Below are 17,797 nucleotides of genomic sequence, written 5' to 3'. Positions count from 1 at the left end.
TAATGCCCCATTCGTTTGTATTAAGATGATTTAAAAACACTTTTAGTGATGTCTCGTCTCCATTCCAGATAAAAAATATATTGTCTATATAGCGGCGATAGGCCACGAGGTTCGCATCCCATCTACGGTCATTCTGGATAAACTCCAATTCCCAATGTGACATAAATAAATTCGCATAGCTGGGTGTGAACCTCGTGCCCATCGCCGTGCCGCAGATTTGTAAGTAAAATTCCTCCCTATACCAGAAATAATTATTGGTTAAAATCCAGTTTATCCCCTCTACGATAAAATCGATTTGTGATTGATGAAATCTTTTGGAACATTCTAGAAAGTGCTTAGTTGCATTACACCCTCTCGTGTGTGAAATAATTGTGTATAGGGAGTTTACATCGGCAGTTACGAGGTAGTAATTATCATTCCATTCTATATCTTTAATCACTTGTAGAATGTTGATAGTGTCTTTGAGGTAGCTAGGGCATGTGCGAACAATAGGCTGTAAGCATCTGTCAATATATTGAGATAATTTACTAGAAATGGAGCCTATCCCGGAGACTATGGGTCTTCCGGGTGGTTGATCTTTATTTTTATGTACCTTAGGTAAATAGTAAAATACAGGAACTTTAGGGTGTTGTATATTTAGAAATGTATATTCTTTCTGATTTAAAATATTTAAAATCTTACCTTTCTCAATTAAAATGTTATAACTTTTTTTAAAATCTTTAGTGGGATCAGTTTTTAGAATACGGTATGTTTGCTCATCTCCTAACAGTCTCTGTGCCTCTTTATTATAATCATCACAGTCTAGAACGACAATCCCCCCCCCCTTATCTGCTGGTTTAATTACCAGGGACTCATCTTCTCTTAGTTCCTTCAAAGCCTGTCTCTCATGAATATTCAGATTGTAATTACTTGATTTGGGTTTATTAATTTTATTAATGTCATTCATTACCATTTTTTTCAAACGTCACCATTTCCTCAGAAATGAAGTGGCGAGGGAAAAAAGTGGAATTCTCTTTTAGGTCTGTATGGATAATGTCAGAATTATGTTCACCTATAGAGTTATGGATGGCAGGATGTTTCAAAAAAAATTTTTTTAAACAAAGTTTACGTTTAAAACGATTTAAGTCTAGGTAAACGCTGAACCTGTCTATTGGCTTCGTTGGGGCAAATTTCAAACCCTTCGCCAATAGGCTCATTTGAGATTTAGTCAGTTCCTTTTGTGAGAGATTGAAGATTCCGTTCTGTTTGGATATCTTTCTCTCTTTTCTTTTTTGTAGATATGCTCCTCCTCTAGCTCCCCTTCTTCTATACTGCGTCCCCGTTTCCCTGGGGATAATCGGGGCATTGGGGATTCCTTGTGACGACCCCTCACCTGTCTGTGCCAAAAATCCTCATCTACCGAGGGTGCGGAGAGAACCTGAAATCTATTCCGTAAGGTGACTTCATTATCGTTATTTTGGTGTGGTCTGCGTGTGGCCCCAGATTTATTTCTCGCAGCAATCTCAGATTGGTCTTTCACAGTAGTCAGACCAGATCTGGGTGGTCTTGTCCCCTCCTTTACTGGGGACACAGGCCGCTTTTTCTTAACCACTGGTTCCCACCTTCTATTGTCACGTCTTGGTGAGTTCCCAACTCTCCATGATGACCTTTCTCTTTGGTTATACCCCCTATAGCCGGGGGTCCTTACCACCTGATCTCTACTTTCCCTCCATTCATTTCTATTGGAGTTAGGTCTAGCACTTCTATATCGTTCACCCTTATTGCTATATCTTGTATTTCTATATGCTTGTTCTCCCCCCTTTGCATATGTCCTAACCTGATTTTGTGCGTAGTCTTCCTTATCACGTAAATATTTCCTTTTTTTAATTTCAATAACATTATTTTCTGTTCTCTCCAAGTTCTTTTGGATGTCAATTAGAGTGTTATTATACTGTTCCTGTGTCATATTTTCATTCAGGAAATTCTTTAATTCCATTATTTCCGAATCTAATTTAGGTAAAGTATTATTCCGTCTCTTAATAATCAGACTCATCATACCGAATGAAAAGCTCTCCAAGAGGTCTGTCCACTCCTGTATAAAGTCTTCTTCTTCTTGGTCAAATGAAGGACTTTTGGAGAACCTCAGGCCTCTTGGAGTGATTTGTTCTCTAGCATATTTATCCAGCGTAGCTATTTCCCATTTTATTTTAATCTCTCTAATTAATAGTTTCTCCAATTTATAGCATGCATTACGTAATTTTATTTTCAAATCTTGTTCATTTTCTACCCTTGGGGTCAATGTGTCATTAAATAGAGTATCAATATTCTGTCCATACTTGGATCTCTTCTCAAAGAGAGACATTTGGATTGTAGCAGCACACACAGAGATGAAGAGTTTAAACAATAAATAACAAGTATACAAAGTGATCTGTGTTAACAGGCGCTTAAAATGATTTCCAAAATAAGGTGCTCTTAGTGCAGCAGCTCACACACAAAAAATAGGAACTCTCCAATCCTATTATAATCCAGTACAATAAATCCACTATATAGACAACCAATATGTGATAGTGAGAGTGTGTAGCGCTTAGTAATTAATCACTTACTCCCCGGCAATTTCTCAAGGGTATGTAAGGTATCTGAGTAATATCCGATCCGTTTGTTGTATGTTCCTCAAGAAAGAACAAAAAAAGAGAAAACAGGGAAAATTCGCCCTGGTGTTGAAATCCTTATAACTTTAGGTATCAGAAATAAAGGTGGAGGTATTCTTCTCACCTGAATAAGAGCCTGTAACCTGGCTCTGAGTATAATGGCCCGTGAGTCCTTTTTAGGGATGACTCTTTCCCCCTTTCCAGCAGGATAGAAGATATACCAGATGCATGTAACTTGATAAAGGTTTATTCATACGAACATTTAAAACCATTTAAAATACATACAATATCCTGGTAGTTGTCCAAAACGCGTTTCGCCGATCTCACCCGGCTTTCTCAATTGGTGACTTCCATCCTGGTTTGTTATACTTAAATATCCCTCCTTCCGTCCTGATTGGAGGAAACGGACCGCATTCCAACCAATCACGGGCGTTCTTATGGGGGAGTATGAGGAAATTCAGCTGAAGGTACTCTATCCCTTATTGGTGACGTCATCGCGCACGCACGTAAAAACGAGCGCGTGATGTCACTTCCGGGAATCTGAATAGTCTCTATCCATCCCACTACTTGATAATGCCTCCTTCCCGGTCACGTGGGATCCAGCTTCCTCTTCTGTGATGTGGATTCGTATTCAGGTTTCCACACTTGTAGAGGGTGATTTCGCCATTTTATTCGAGGGCAAAGTGTTGGCAAAAGAATGTCCTTAATAATGTCCACATAAAAGTCCATATTCTTCCCTTTATTTGGGTGGTGTGCCCATATTGGAGCATTGTAAACACATAGATAGAGAGATACAGAGTATTAGTCAATCCCAAAAGCATTAAAAATAATTTTATCATCTCCACCAAAAAGCAACCCAAAACACTGTGCAAAAAAAGGGAGGGGGGAGGGGGGTCTTTCCATAATGGTTACCATGATGATTTCTCCACCTCAATTTATAACAATAAAATGCACAAAGTTATTATATAGATTAAAAAATAGTAAATAGATAAAAAATATTATTATAAAAATCTGTAGCCAATAATTTTGTTAAATATATATAAAAAATATATATATAAAAAATATAGTAAAAAGGAGTTATAAGAAGTGGCATATTTCAAAATCATCATTAAGACCATAGGGTTGCATAGTGTTTAAATTAAAAATCCATTTCATCTCTGCTTGTCCAATTAGTTTTATGGGATCCCCGCCTCTCCAATTTCCAATTACTTTTGTATTCCCATAAACTCCATTAGATGTGGATTACTATTATGATAATTTTTAAAATGTAAGGATACACTATGTTTTAAAAACCCATTTTTAATATTTCTGATGTGTTCCTGAATTCTAGTTTTAAGGGTCCTAGTGGTCCTCCCTATGTAGGCTAACCCACAGGGGCATGTAATCATATAAATTATCTTTGTAGAGTGACAGGTAATAACTTGTTTTATTTTAAACTTAGTGTTTTTATCTTGTGGGTGGCAAAATTCTCTTACTGCTCTTTTACTGCTTTTAGAATTCCTACAAGCCCCACACATCCCGCATCCATAAAAACCAAACTTTTCTTTAAAGAACTGGTTTGTCAAATTTCTTGTTGGTATATGGTTCTTGACTAAGGTGCTTTTAAGGTTTGGTACCCCTCTATACACTATGTCTGGTGTGCTCGGGAGTATCGAGTTTAAAACTGAATCATTCTTTAGTATTGGCCAATATTTTCGGATAATCTTCTTGAGGCGTCCACCACTATAATTAAAATCGCAGATAAACTTTACGTTTTGTGGTTCTGTACTGTCCTTAGTGTCTTTATACTCTATTAGTTTCATCCTGTCCTCATCCACTACTTAGGAAAGGGCTTTCTCTAGGATACCATCGTTGTACCCTTTTTCTTTAAAATCATTAATGATTTTTACCGCCTGTTCGTGAAATTTATGTTGATCAGTGCAGTTTCTTTTAATTCTAAGCAGTTGTGCCTTCGGGGCGTTTAGTAGCCAAGGGGAGAAGTGGCAACTATTCTCCCCTATGTAACTATTAACGTCAACCTTTTTAAAATGAGTGCAGGTTTTTAATACATTTTGCTCCACATAAATATTAAGGTCTAAAAATTCCACGGAATTCTTGCTAAAATTACTTGTAAGTTTAATGCCCCATTCGTTTGTATTAAGATGATTTAAAAACACTTTTAGTGATGTCTCGTCTCCATTCCAGATAAAAAATATATTGTCTATATAGCGGCGATAGGCCACGAGGTTCGCATCCCATCTACGGTCATTCTGGATAAACTCCAATTCCCAATGTGACATAAATAAATTCGCATAGCTGGGTGTGAACCTCGTGCCCATCGCCGTGCCGCAGATTTGTAAGTAAAATTCCTCCCTATACCAGAAATAATTATTGGTTAAAATCCAGTTTATCCCCTCTACGATAAAATCGATTTGTGATTGATGAAATCTTTTGGAACATTCTAGAAAGTGCTTAGTTGCATTACACCCTCTCGTGTGTGAAATAATTGTGTATAGGGAGTTTACATCGGCAGTTACGAGGTAGTAATTATCATTCCATTCTATATCTTTAATCACTTGTAGAATGTTGATAGTGTCTTTGAGGTAGCTAGGGCATGTGCGAACAATAGGCTGTAAGCATCTGTCAATATATTGAGATAATTTACTAGAAATGGAGCCTATCCCGGAGACTATGGGTCTTCCGGGTGGTTGATCTTTATTTTTATGTACCTTAGGTAAATAGTAAAATACAGGAACTTTAGGGTGTTGTATATTTAGAAATGTATATTCTTTCTGATTTAAAATATTTAAAATCTTACCTTTCTCAATTAAAATGTTATAACTTTTTTTAAAATCTTTAGTGGGATCAGTTTTTAGAATACGGTATGTTTGCTCATCTCCTAACAGTCTCTGTGCCTCTTTATTATAATCATCACAGTCTAGAACGACAATCCCCCCCCCCTTATCTGCTGGTTTAATTACCAGGGACTCATCTTCTCTTAGTTCCTTCAAAGCCTGTCTCTCATGAATATTCAGATTGTAATTACTTGATTTGGGTTTATTAATTTTATTAATGTCATTCATTACCATTTTTTTCAAACGTCACCATTTCCTCAGAAATGAAGTGGCGAGGGAAAAAAGTGGAATTCTCTTTTAGGTCTGTATGGATAATGTCAGAATTATGTTCACCTATAGAGTTATGGATGGCAGGATGTTTCAAAAAAAATTTTTTTAAACAAAGTTTACGTTTAAAACGATTTAAGTCTAGGTAAACGCTGAACCTGTCTATTGGCTTCGTTGGGGCAAATTTCAAACCCTTCGCCAATAGGCTCATTTGAGATTTAGTCAGTTCCTTTTGTGAGAGATTGAAGATTCCGTTCTGTTTGGATATCTTTCTCTCTTTTCTTTTTTGTAGATATGCTCCTCCTCTAGCTCCCCTTCTTCTATACTGCGTCCCCGTTTCCCTGGGGATAATCGGGGCATTGGGGATTCCTTGTGACGACCCCTCACCTGTCTGTGCCAAAAATCCTCATCTACCGAGGGTGCGGAGAGAACCTGAAATCTATTCCGTAAGGTGACTTCATTATCGTTATTTTGGTGTGGTCTGCGTGTGGCCCCAGATTTATTTCTCGCAGCAATCTCAGATTGGTCTTTCACAGTAGTCAGACCAGATCTGGGTGGTCTTGTCCCCTCCTTTACTGGGGACACAGGCCGCTTTTTCTTAACCACTGGTTCCCACCTTCTATTGTCACGTCTTGGTGAGTTCCCAACTCTCCATGATGACCTTTCTCTTTGGTTATACCCCCTATAGCCGGGGGTCCTTACCACCTGATCTCTACTTTCCCTCCATTCATTTCTATTGGAGTTAGGTCTAGCACTTCTATATCGTTCACCCTTATTGCTATATCTTGTATTTCTATATGCTTGTTCTCCCCCCTTTGCATATGTCCTAACCTGATTTTGTGCGTAGTCTTCCTTATCACGTAAATATTTCCTTTTTTTAATTTCAATAACATTATTTTCTGTTCTCTCCAAGTTCTTTTGGATGTCAATTAGAGTGTTATTATACTGTTCCTGTGTCATATTTTCATTCAGGAAATTCTTTAATTCCATTATTTCCGAATCTAATTTAGGTAAAGTATTATTCCGTCTCTTAATAATCAGACTCATCATACCGAATGAAAAGCTCTCCAAGAGGTCTGTCCACTCCTGTATAAAGTCTTCTTCTTCTTGGTCAAATGAAGGACTTTTGGAGAACCTCAGGCCTCTTGGAGTGATTTGTTCTCTAGCATATTTATCCAGCGTAGCTATTTCCCATTTTATTTTAATCTCTCTAATTAATAGTTTCTCCAATTTATAGCATGCATTACGTAATTTTATTTTCAAATCTTGTTCATTTTCTACCCTTGGGGTCAATGTGTCATTAAATAGAGTATCAATATTCTGTCCATACTTGGATCTCTTCTCAAAGAGAGACATTTGGATTGTAGCAGCACACACAGAGATGAAGAGTTTAAACAATAAATAACAAGTATACAAAGTGATCTGTGTTAACAGGCGCTTAAAATGATTTCCAAAATAAGGTGCTCTTAGTGCAGCAGCTCACACACAAAAAATAGGAACTCTCCAATCCTATTATAATCCAGTACAATAAATCCACTATATACACAACCAATATGTGATAGTGAGAGTGTGTAGCGCTTAGTAATTAATCACTTACTCCCCGGCAATTTCTCAAGGGTATGTAAGGTATCTGAGTAATATCCGATCCGTTTGTTGTATGTTCCTCAAGAAAGAACAAAAAAAGAGAAAACAGGGAAAATTCGCCCTGGTGTTGAAATCCTTATAACTTTAGGTATCAGAAATAAAGGTGGAGGTATTCTTCTCACCTGAATAAGAGCCTGTAACCTGGCTCTGAGTATAATGGCCCGTGAGTCCTTTTTAGGGATGACTCTTTCCCCCTTTCCAGCAGGATAGAAGATATACCAGATGCATGTAACTTGATAAAGGTTTATTCATACGAACATTTAAAACCATTTAAAATACATACAATATCCTGGTAGTTGTCCAAAACGCGTTTCGCCGATCTCACCCGGCTTTCTCAATTGGTGACTTCCATCCTGGTTTGTTATACTTAAATATCCCTCCTTCCGTCCTGATTGGAGGAAACGGACCGCATTCCAACCAATCACGGGCGTTCTTATGGGGGAGTATGAGGAAATTCAGCTGAAGGTACTCTATCCCTTATTGGTGACGTCATCGCGCACGCACGTAAAAACGAGCGCGTGATGTCACTTCCGGGAATCTGAATAGTCTCTATCCATCCCACTACTTGATAATGCCTCCTTCCCGGTCACGTGGGATCCAGCTTCCTCTTCTGTGATGTGGATTCGTATTCAGGTTTCCACACTTGTAGAGGGTGATTTCGCCATTTTATTCGAGGGCAAAGTGTTGGCAAAAGAATGTCCTTAATAATGTCCACATAAAAGTCCATATTCTTCCCTTTATTTGGGTGGTGTGCCCATATTGGAGCATTGTAAACACATAGATAGAGAGATACAGAGTATTAGTCAATCCCAAAAGCATTAAAAATAATTTTATCATCTCCACCAAAAAGCAACCCAAAACACTGTGCAAAAAAAGGGAGGGGGGAGGGGGGTCTTTCCATAATGGTTACCATGATGATTTCTCCACCTCAATTTATAACAATAAAATGCACAAAGTTATTATATAGATTAAAAAATAGTAAATAGATAAAAAATATTATTATAAAAATCTGTAGCCAATAATTTTGTTAAATATATATAAAAAATATATATATAAAAAATATAGTAAAAAGGAGTTATAAGAAGTGGCATATTTCAAAATCATCATTAAGACCATAGGGTTGCATAGTGTTTAAATTAAAAATCCATTTCATCTCTGCTTGTCCAATTAGTTTTATGGGATCCCCGCCTCTCCAATTTCCAATTACTTTTGTATTCCCATAAACTCCATTAGATGTGGATTACTATTATGATAATTTTTAAAATGTAAGGATACACTATGTTTTAAAAACCCATTTTTAATATTTCTGATGTGTTCCTGAATTCTAGTTTTAAGGGTCCTAGTGGTCCTCCCTATGTAGGCTAACCCACAGGGGCATGTAATCATATAAATTATCTTTGTAGAGTGACAGGTAATAACTTGTTTTATTTTAAACTTAGTGTTTTTATCTTGTGGGTGGCAAAATTCTCTTACTGCTCTTTTACTGCTTTTAGAATTCCTACAAGCCCCACACATCCCGCATCCATAAAAACCAAACTTTTCTTTAAAGAACTGGTTTGTCAAATTTCTTGTTGGTATATGGTTCTTGACTAAGGTGCTTTTAAGGTTTGGTACCCCTCTATACACTATGTCTGGTGTGCTCGGGAGTATCGAGTTTAAAACTGAATCATTCTTTAGTATTGGCCAATATTTTCGGATAATCTTCTTGAGGCGTCCACCACTATAATTAAAATCGCAGATAAACTTTACGTTTTGTGGTTCTGTACTGTCCTTAGTGTCTTTATACTCTATTAGTTTCATCCTGTCCTCATCCACTACTTCAGAAAGGGCTTTCTCTAGGATACCATCGTTGTACCCTTTTTCTTTAAAATCATTAATGATTTTTACCGCCTGTTCGTGAAATTTATGTTGATCAGTGCAGTTTCTTTTAATTCTAAGCAGTTGTGCCTTCGGGGCGTTTAGTAGCCAAGGGGAGAAGTGGCAACTATTCTCCCCTATGTAACTATTAACGTCAACCTTTTTAAAATGAGTGCAGGTTTTTAATACATTTTGCTCCACATAAATATTAAGGTCTAAAAATTCCACGGAATTCTTGCTAAAATTACTTGTAAGTTTAATGCCCCATTCGTTTGTATTAAGATGATTTAAAAACACTTTTAGTGATGTCTCGTCTCCATTCCAGATAAAAAATATATTGTCTATATAGCGGCGATAGGCCACGAGGTTCGCATCCCATCTACGGTCATTCTGGATAAACTCCAATTCCCAATGTGACATAAATAAATTCGCATAGCTGGGTGTGAACCTCGTGCCCATCGCCGTGCCGCAGATTTGTAAGTAAAATTCCTCCCTATACCAGAAATAATTATTGGTTAAAATCCAGTTTATCCCCTCTACGATAAAATCGATTTGTGATTGATGAAATCTTTTGGAACATTCTAGAAAGTGCTTAGTTGCATTACACCCTCTCGTGTGTGAAATAATTGTGTATAGGGAGTTTACATCGGCAGTTACGAGGTAGTAATTATCATTCCATTCTATATCTTTAATCACTTGTAGAATGTTGATAGTGTCTTTGAGGTAGCTAGGGCATGTGCGAACAATAGGCTGTAAGCATCTGTCAATATATTGAGATAATTTACTAGAAATGGAGCCTATCCCGGAGACTATGGGTCTTCCGGGTGGTTGATCTTTATTTTTATGTACCTTAGGTAAATAGTAAAATACAGGAACTTTAGGGTGTTGTATATTTAGAAATGTATATTCTTTCTGATTTAAAATATTTAAAATCTTACCTTTCTCAATTAAAATGTTATAACTTTTTTTAAAATCTTTAGTGGGATCAGTTTTTAGAATACGGTATGTTTGCTCATCTCCTAACAGTCTCTGTGCCTCTTTATTATAATCATCACAGTCTAGAACGACAATCCCCCCCCCCCTTATCTGCTGGTTTAATTACCAGGGACTCATCTTCTCTTAGTTCCTTCAAAGCCTGTCTCTCATGAATATTCAGATTGTAATTACTTGATTTGGGTTTATTAATTTTATTAATGTCATTCATTACCATTTTTTTCAAACGTCACCATTTCCTCAGAAATGAAGTGGCGAGGGAAAAAAGTGGAATTCTCTTTTAGGTCTGTATGGATAATGTCAGAATTATGTTCACCTATAGAGTTATGGATGGCAGGATGTTTCAAAAAAAAATTTTTTAAACAAAGTTTACGTTTAAAACGATTTAAGTCTAGGTAAACGCTGAACCTGTCTATTGGCTTCGTTGGGGCAAATTTCAAACCCTTCGCCAATAGGCTCATTTGAGATTTAGTCAGTTCCTTTTGTGAGAGATTGAAGATTCCGTTCTGTTTGGATATCTTTCTCTCTTTTCTTTTTTGTAGATATGCTCCTCCTCTAGCTCCCCTTCTTCTATACTGCGTCCCCGTTTCTCTGGGGATAATCGGGGCATTGGGGATTCCTTGTGACGACCCCTCACCTGTCTGTGCCAAAAATCCTCATCTACCGAGGGTGCGGAGAGAACCTGAAATCTATTCCGTAAGGTGACTTCATTATCGTTATTTTGGTGTGGTCTGCGTGTGGCCCCAGATTTATTTCTCGCAGCAATCTCAGATTGGTCTTTCACAGTAGTCAGACCAGATCTGGGTGGTCTTGTCCCCTCCTTTACTGGGGACACAGGCCGCTTTTTCTTAACCACTGGTTCCCACCTTCTATTGTCACGTCTTGGTGAGTTCCCAACTCTCCATGATGACCTTTCTCTTTGGTTATACCCCCTATAGCCGGGGGTCCTTACCACCTGATCTCTACTTTCCCTCCATTCATTTCTATTGGAGTTAGGTCTAGCACTTCTATATCGTTCACCCTTATTGCTATATCTTGTATTTCTATATGCTTGTTCTCCCCCCTTTGCATATGTCCTAACCTGATTTTGTGCGTAGTCTTCCTTATCACGTAAATATTTCCTTTTTTTAATTTCAATAACATTATTTTCTGTTCTCTCCAAGTTCTTTTGGATGTCAATTAGAGTGTTATTATACTGTTCCTGTGTCATATTTTCATTCAGGAAATTCTTTAATTCCATTATTTCCGAATCTAATTTAGGTAAAGTATTATTCCGTCTCTTAATAATCAGACTCATCATACCGAATGAAAAGCTCTCCAAGAGGTCTGTCCACTCCTGTATAAAGTCTTCTTCTTCTTGGTCAAATGAAGGACTTTTGGAGAACCTCAGGCCTCTTGGAGTGATTTGTTCTCTAGCATATTTATCCAGCGTAGCTATTTCCCATTTTATTTTAATCTCTCTAATTAATAGTTTCTCCAATTTATAGCATGCATTACGTAATTTTATTTTCAAATCTTGTTCATTTTCTACCCTTGGGGTCAATGTGTCATTAAATAGAGTATCAATATTCTGTCCATACTTGGATCTCTTCTCAAAGAGAGACATTTGGATTGTAGCAGCACACACAGAGATGAAGAGTTTAAACAATAAATAACAAGTATACAAAGTGATCTGTGTTAACAGGCGCTTAAAATGATTTCCAAAATAAGGTGCTCTTAGTGCAGCAGCTCACACACAAAAAATAGGAACTCTCCAATCCTATTATAATCCAGTACAATAAATCCACTATATACACAACCAATATGTGATAGTGAGAGTGTGTAGCGCTTAGTAATTAATCACTTACTCCCCGGCAATTTCTCAAGGGTATGTAAGGTATCTGAGTAATATCCGATCCGTTTGTTGTATGTTCCTCAAGAAAGAACAAAAAAAGAGAAAACAGGGAAAATTCGCCCTGGTGTTGAAATCCTTATAACTTTAGGTATCAGAAATAAAGGTGGAGGTATTCTTCTCACCTGAATAAGAGCCTGTAACCTGGCTCTGAGTATAATGGCCCGTGAGTCCTTTTTAGGGATGACTCTTTCCCCCTTTCCAGCAGGATAGAAGATATACCAGATGCATGTAACTTGATAAAGGTTTATTCATACGAACATTTAAAACCATTTAAAATACATACAATATCCTGGTAGTTGTCCAAAACGCGTTTCGCCGATCTCACCCGGCTTTCTCAATTGGTGACTTCCATCCTGGTTTGTTATACTTAAATATCCCTCCTTCCGTCCTGATTGGAGGAAACGGACCGCATTCCAACCAATCACGGGCGTTCTTATGGGGGAGTATGAGGAAATTCAGCTGAAGGTACTCTATCCCTTATTGGTGACGTCATCGCGCACGCACGTAAAAACGAGCGCGTGATGTCACTTCCGGGAATCTGAATAGTCTCTATCCATCCCACTACTTGATAATGCCTCCTTCCCGGTCACGTGGGATCCAGCTTCCTCTTCTGTGATGTGGATTCGTATTCAGGTTTCCACACTTGTAGAGGGTGATTTCGCCATTTTATTCGAGGGCAAAGTGTTGGCAAAAGAATGTCCTTAATAATGTCCACATAAAAGTCCATATTCTTCCCTTTATTTGGGTGGTGTGCCCATATTGGAGCATTGTAAACACATAGATAGAGAGATACAGAGTATTAGTCAATCCCAAAAGCATTAAAAATAATTTTATCATCTCCACCAAAAAGCAACCCAAAACACTGTGCAAAAAAAGGGAGGGGGGAGGGGGGTCTTTCCATAATGGTTACCATGATGATTTCTCCACCTCAATTTATAACAATAAAATGCACAAAGTTATTATATAGATTAAAAAATAGTAAATAGATAAAAAATATTATTATAAAAATCTGTAGCCAATAATTTTGTTAAATATATATAAAAAATATATATATAAAAAATATAGTAAAAAGGAGTTATAAGAAGTGGCATATTTCAAAATCATCATTAAGACCATAGGGTTGCATAGTGTTTAAATTAAAAATCCATTTCATCTCTGCTTGTCCAATTAGTTTTATGGGATCCCCGCCTCTCCAATTTCCAATTACTTTTGTATTCCCATAAACTCCATTAGATGTGGATTACTATTATGATAATTTTTAAAATGTAAGGATACACTATGTTTTAAAAACCCATTTTTAATATTTCTGATGTGTTCCTGAATTCTAGTTTTAAGGGTCCTAGTGGTCCTCCCTATGTAGGCTAACCCACAGGGGCATGTAATCATATAAATTATCTTTGTAGAGTGACAGGTAATAACTTGTTTTATTTTAAACTTAGTGTTTTTATCTTGTGGGTGGCAAAATTCTCTTACTGCTCTTTTACTGCTTTTAGAATTCCTACAAGCCCCACACATCCCGCATCCATAAAAACCAAACTTTTCTTTAAAGAACTGGTTTGTCAAATTTCTTGTTGGTATATGGTTCTTGACTAAGGTGCTTTTAAGGTTTGGTACCCCTCTATACACTATGTCTGGTGTGCTCGGGAGTATCGAGTTTAAAACTGAATCATTCTTTAGTATTGGCCAATATTTTCGGATAATCTTCTTGAGGCGTCCACCACTATAATTAAAATCGCAGATAAACTTTACGTTTTGTGGTTCTGTACTGTCCTTAGTGTCTTTATACTCTATTAGTTTCATCCTGTCCTCATCCACTACTTCAGAAAGGGCTTTCTCTAGGATACCATCGTTGTACCCTTTTTCTTTAAAATCATTAATGATTTTTACCGCCTGTTCGTGAAATTTATGTTGATCAGTGCAGTTTCTTTTAATTCTAAGCAGTTGTGCCTTCGGGGCGTTTAGTAGCCAAGGGGAGAAGTGGCAACTATTCTCCCCTATGTAACTATTAACGTCAACCTTTTTAAAATGAGTGCAGGTTTTTAATACATTTTGCTCCACATAAATATTAAGGTCTAAAAATTCCACGGAATTCTTGCTAAAATTACTTGTAAGTTTTATGCCCCATTCGTTTGTATTAAGATGATTTAAAAACACTTTTAGTGATGTCTCGTCTCCATTCCAGATAAAAAATATATTGTCTATATAGCGGCGATAGGCCACGAGGTTCGCATCCCATCTACGGTCATTCTGGATAAACTCCAATTCCCAATGTGACATAAATAAATTCGCATAGCTGGGTGTGAACCTCGTGCCCATCGCCGTGCCGCAGATTTGTAAGTAAAATTCCTCCCTATACCAGAAATAATTATTGGTTAAAATCCAGTTTATCCCCTCTACGATAAAATCGATTTGTGATTGATGAAATCTTTTGGAACATTCTAGAAAGTGCTTAGTTGCATTACACCCTCTCGTGTGTGAAATAATTGTGTATAGGGAGTTTACATCGGCAGTTACGAGGTAGTAATTATCATTCCATTCTATATCTTTAATCACTTGTAGAATGTTGATAGTGTCTTTGAGGTAGCTAGGGCATGTGCGAACAATAGGCTGTAAGCATCTGTCAATATATTGAGATAATTTACTAGAAATGGAGCCTATCCCGGAGACTATGGGTCTTCCGGGTGGTTGATCTTTATTTTTATGTACCTTAGGTAAATAGTAAAATACAGGAACTTTAGGGTGTTGTATATTTAGAAATTTATATTCTTTCTGATTTAAAATATTTAAAATCTTACCTTTCTCAATTAAAATGTTATAACTTTTTTTAAAATCTTTAGTGGGATCAGTTTTTAGAATACGGTATGTTTGCTCATCTCCTAACAGTCTCTGTGCCTCTTTATTATAATCATCACAGTCTAGAACGACAATCCCCCCCCCCTTATCTGCTGGTTTAATTACCAGGGACTCATCTTCTCTTAGTTCCTTCAAAGCCTGTCTCTCATGAATATTCAGATTGTAATTACTTGATTTGGGTTTATTAATTTTATTAATGTCATTCATTACCATTTTTTTCAAACGTCACCATTTCCTCAGAAATGAAGTGGCGAGGGAAAAAAGTGGAATTCTCTTTTAGGTCTGTATGGATAATGTCAGAATTATGTTCACCTATAGAGTTATGGATGGCAGGATGTTTCAAAAAAAATTTTTTTAAACAAAGTTTACGTTTAAAACGATTTAAGTCTAGGTAAACGCTGAACCTGTCTATTGGCTTCGTTGGGGCAAATTTCAAACCCTTCGCCAATAGGCTCATTTGAGATTTAGTCAGTTCCTTTTGTGAGAGATTGAAGATTCCGTTCTGTTTGGATATCTTTCTCTCTTTTCTTTTTTGTAGATATGCTCCTCCTCTAGCTCCCCTTCTTCTATACTGCGTCCCCGTTTCCCTGGGGATAATCGGGGCATTGGGGATTCCTTGTGACGACCCCTCACCTGTCTGTGCCAAAAATCCTCATCTACCGAGGGTGCGGAGAGAACCTGAAATCTATTCCGTAAGGTGACTTCATTATCGTTATTTTGGTGTGGTCTGCGTGTGGCCCCAGATTTATTTCTCGCAGCAATCTCAGATTGGTCTTTCACAGTAGTCAGACCAGATCTGGGTGGTCTTGTCCCCTCCTTTACTGGGGACACAGGCCGCTTTTTCTTAACCACTGGTTCCCACCTTCTATTGTCACGTCTTGGTGAGTTCCCAACTCTCCATGATGACCTTTCTCTTTGGTTATACCCCCTATAGCCGGGGGTCCTTACCACCTGATCTCTACTTTCCCTCCATTCATTTCTATTGGAGTTAGGTCTAGCACTTCTATATCGTTCACCCTTATTGCTATATCTTGTATTTCTATATGCTTGTTCTCCCCCCTTTGCATATGTCCTAACCTGATTTTGTGCGTAGTCTTCCTTATCACGTAAATATTTCCTTTTTTTAATTTCAATAACATTATTTTCTGTTCTCTCCAAGTTCTTTTGGATGTCAATTAGAGTGTTATTATACTGTTCCTGTGTCATATTTTCATTCAGGAAATTCTTTAATTCCATTATTTCCGAATCTAATTTAGGTAAAGTATTATTCCGTCTCTTAATAATCAGACTCATCATACCGAATGAAAAGCTCTCCAAGAGGTCTGTCCACTCCTGTATAAAGTCTTCTTCTTCTTGGTCAAATGAAGGACTTTTGGAGAACCTCAGGCCTCTTGGAGTGATTTGTTCTCTAGCATATTTATCCAGCGTAGCTATTTCCCATTTTATTTTAATCTCTCTAATTAATAGTTTCTCCAATTTATAGCATGCATTACGTAATTTTATTTTCAAATCTTGTTCATTTTCTACCCTTGGGGTCAATGTGTCATTAAATAGAGTATCAATATTCTGTCCATACTTGGATCTCTTCTCAAAGAGAGACATTTGGATTGTAGCAGCACACACAGAGATGAAGAGTTTAAACAATAAATAACAAGTATACAAAGTGACCTGTGTTAACAGGCGCTTAAAATGATTTCCAAAATAAGGTGCTCTTAGTGCAGCAGCTCACACACAAAAAATAGGAACTCTCCAATCCTATTATAATCCAGTACAATAAATCCACTATATACACAACCAATATGTGATAGTGAGAGTGTGTAGCGCTTAGTAATTAATCACTTACTCCCCGGCAATTTCTCAAGGGTATGTAAGGTATCTGAGTAATATCCGATCCGTTTGTTGTATGTTCCTCAAGAAAGAACAAAAAAAGAGAAAACAGGGAAAATTCGCCCTGGTGTTGAAATCCTTATAACTTTAGGTATCAGAAATAAAGGTGGAGGTATTCTTCTCACCTGAATAAGAGCCTGTAACCTGGCTCTGAGTATAATGGCCCGTGAGTCCTTTTTAGGGATGACTCTTTCCCCCTTTCCAGCAGGATAGAAGATATACCAGATGCATGTAACTTGATAAAGGTTTATTCATACGAACATTTAAAACCATTTAAAATACATACAATATCCTGGTAGTTGTCCAAAACGCGTTTCGCCGATCTCACCCGGCTTTCTCAATTGGTGACTTCCATCCTGGTTTGTTATACTTAAATATCCCTCCTTCCGTCCTGATTGGAGGAAACGGACCGCATTCCAACCAATCACGGGCGTTCTTATGGGGGAGTATGAGGAAATTCAGCTGAAGGTACTCTATCCCTTATTGGTGACGTCATCGCGCACGCACGTAAAAACGAGCGCGTGATGTCACTTCCGGGAATCTGAATAGTCTCTATCCATCCCACTACTTGATAATGCCTCCTTCCCGGTCACGTGGGATCCAGCTTCCTCTTCTGTGATGTGGATTCGTATTCAGGTTTCCACACTTGTAGAGGGTGATTTCGCCATTTTATTCGAGGGCAAAGTGTTGGCAAAAGAATGTCCTTAATAATGTCCACATAAAAGTCCATATTCTTCCCTTTATTTGGGTGGTGTGCCCATATTGGAGCATTGTAAACACATAGATAGAGAGATACAGAGTATTAGTCAATCCCAAAAGCATTAAAAATAATTTTATCATCTCCACCAAAAAGCAACCCAAAACACTGTGCAAAAAAAGGGAGGGGGGAGGGGGGTCTTTCCATAATGGTTACCATGATGATTTCTCCACCTCAATTTATA

This window comes from Pelobates fuscus, chromosome 2, assembly GCF_036172605.1.
Source record: "Pelobates fuscus isolate aPelFus1 chromosome 2, aPelFus1.pri, whole genome shotgun sequence".
In the NCBI taxonomy this organism is placed as follows: domain Eukaryota; kingdom Metazoa; phylum Chordata; class Amphibia; order Anura; family Pelobatidae; genus Pelobates; species Pelobates fuscus.
This window is presented reverse-complemented; position numbering follows the sequence as displayed.